Genomic DNA, 3,054 nt, shown 5'->3' on the forward strand with positions numbered 1-3,054 from the left:
CTATCGCAAAAAGTAAAAGTCGAATGCAAATATTATTTTCACTTTGAGTGGCCTGAGACATTGAGGTACAACATGTGCGATGGTGGTGTTGGTACGATCGAAAATGTGGTTATAAGAGCGAGTTAAGAATTGTCTTCACGATACTTTCCTCGTAAGAATTATACAATGGAGGTCAATGGGCAGCTTGACTGTATTTGTGTCACTTAAAAGGCTGTAGTTCACATTCTGTATGTATCTGTGCTTTGGTGGTTACATTGTGTGAAAGAGGACATGTGTGGCTACAAAATGACCAAAGAACATCTGTGTAAAGTGAATATTTTGGCCGGGACGACAATTTGTTTGGTAAATTTCCAAGGAAAGAATTTCAGTTTCCACACTCTACTCAAGGAGGCCCCGCACTCTAAGGGGACACTGATTGGGCGAAACGGCCTGCGATTGAACTGCGATTTCGGAAAAACCGTGTAACATATTCGAATACGGTTTGAACCACGACAAAGTCCACAGTCGTGTGAGCTAGCTAAAGTTTAAATCACGTTTCTACGACAAAGTATGCCAGAGTAATGAGGCTGCAAAAGTGAGGTGGATTTAGAGATTGCATCCCATACATTGTCTATGAGAGAAACATTTTATAAATAAAGTTAAATATTTTAAAAAGTATAAACTTTTTCAAAAAAACTTTTTCACCAATGAAAATTCAAAGATTGATGAACATTTTAAAGTTTGAATGGAGTTTCAAAGTGAAAGTATGAAAGAGTAATAAGAGCACAAAAAAGTCAACTGTGAAAAATGGGACGTTTCTCCCATCGACTCTCATTATAAAGAATGTAAAAAAAAGTTTAAAAGTTTAAAAGTTAAAAAAGTATAAACATTTGTAAAAATCTAAATGCAAGCATAAATAACTGCAAAGAGCTGAACAGTTTGAAGTTTGAACTAAATTTCTAGCATAAAGTGTGTGAAAGTAGTAGGAGGACGAAAAAAGGGCGGAAATTGGAAGTATAAATATAAACTGGCAAGAACTAGTGTGTGCTCGCTGTTGCGAGCCCACAAATATAAACTGGCAATAACTAGTGTGTGCTCGCTGTTGCGAGCCCACAACTAGAAAGAAGCAATTCTGGGAAATTGCAAAGTGTGGTTGCCTCACTCGCTGATATAGGCCCCTCCCAGTAATTTTGCCAGCCAATTACAATGTGAAGTCACCCTTGTGATCATGCATAAGTCATTCGGAGGGGATTTCCCCCCCAAAATCATGTTTTTGCAATAAACGGGTAATTGTTTTTGCAATTGTAGCGCCCCCTATGGATGAAAATGGAATTGCTTTTGGCTCTGCGTTGATTAAGCCACCCTCGACATGTGATTTGGATTTGGGATGGATCGGACATTCCGTGCGTGAATTGTGGCATTTTTTGTAAAATAGGCCCCTCCCACTAACTTCGGAAGACGATTACGGCTGAACGATACAGAAGATCAAAATTCTGACTGTGCCGTTTTAATCGGATAGGTCCAGAGATCATTTGTACCAATTTGTGTGCGATTTGGACAAAATTTGTAGGTGGAGGATCCAAAAGTGTGTTTTGAACAAAATTCAAAATGGCGGAAAATCTATCCTGACGCAAATGGGCGTGGCCTATATGGGGAGATGCGTCATGACCCAAGGAATCCAGGGAAAAATAATTTTCTTTTTATGACCTACGGGTCAAGAGTTAGAAGGCAAAACGTAAAGTGGGCTGTTATAGCGCCACCATGAGGCCGACCGATGTAATTCTAAGTTAATTAATTCTTGTAATTATTATGAATCTCCTCCCCAAGTGTTGTAACTACAGCCCTTACGGTCTCAGAGAAACAAATAGTTGAATGTGAGTTTTCCCATTTTCCCATTCAAGTGAATGGCGAAAATTAATTCACTAATTAATTAATATCAATTAAACTATACAACATTTCTCTTATCAATCAACAAGCACACGATTCCCGATGAAGCCGGTCGATTTGACATATGGCTCGAGTATGTTTGGCAAAAACTGTGGGAGGAGTAGCACTGCAAAATAAAGTTTTTACAGAATAATAAACAAAGAAAGAAACTAGAAAGAGGCAATTCTGGGAAATTGCAAAGTGTGGTTGCCTCACTCGCTGATATAGGCCCCTCCCGGTAATTTTGCTAGCCAATGACAACGTCAAGTCACCCTTGTGATCATGTGTAAGTAATTCAGAGTGTTTTTTCCCTCCTGAAATCATGTTTTTGCAATAAACGGGTAATTGTTTTTGCAATTGTAGCGCCCCCTATGGATGAAAATGGAATTGCTTTTGGCTCTGCGTTGATTAAGCCACCCTTGACATGTGATTTGGATTTGGGATGGATCGTACATTCCGTGCGTGAATTGTGGCATTTTTTGTAAAATAGGCCCCTCCTACTAACTTCGGAAGACGATTACGGACGAACGATACGGAAGATCAAAATTCTGACTGTGCTGTTTTAATCGGATAGGTCCGGAGATCATGTGTACCGATTTTTGTGAGATTTGGACAAAATCTGTAGGTGGAGGATCCAAAAGTGTGTTTTGAACAAAATTCAAAATGGCGGAAAATCTATCCTGACGCAAATGGGCGTGGCCTATATGGGGAGATGCGTCATGACCCAAGGAATCCAGGGAAAAAATAAATTTGTTTGTATGACCTACGGGTCAAGAGTTAGAAGGCAAAACGTAAAGTGGGCTGTTATAGCGCCACCATGAGGCCGACCGATATAATTATATGTTAATTAATTATTGTAATTATTATGAATCTCCTCCCCAAGTGTTGTAACTACAGCCCTTACGGTCTCAGAGAAACAAATAGTTGAATGTGAGTTTTCCCATTTTCCCATTCAAGTGAATGGGGGAAATTAATTCACTAATTAATTCATATCAATTAAACTATACAACATTTCTCTTATCAATCAACAAGCACACGATTCCCGATGAAGCCGGTCGATTTGACATATGGCTCGAGTATGTTCGGCAAAAACTGTGGGAGGAGTAGCACTGCAAAATAAAGTTTATACAGAATAAAATGAAAAGAAAG

This window comes from Electrona antarctica (assembly GCF_951216825.1).
Source record: "Electrona antarctica genome assembly, chromosome: 9".
In the NCBI taxonomy this organism is placed as follows: domain Eukaryota; kingdom Metazoa; phylum Chordata; class Actinopteri; order Myctophiformes; family Myctophidae; genus Electrona; species Electrona antarctica.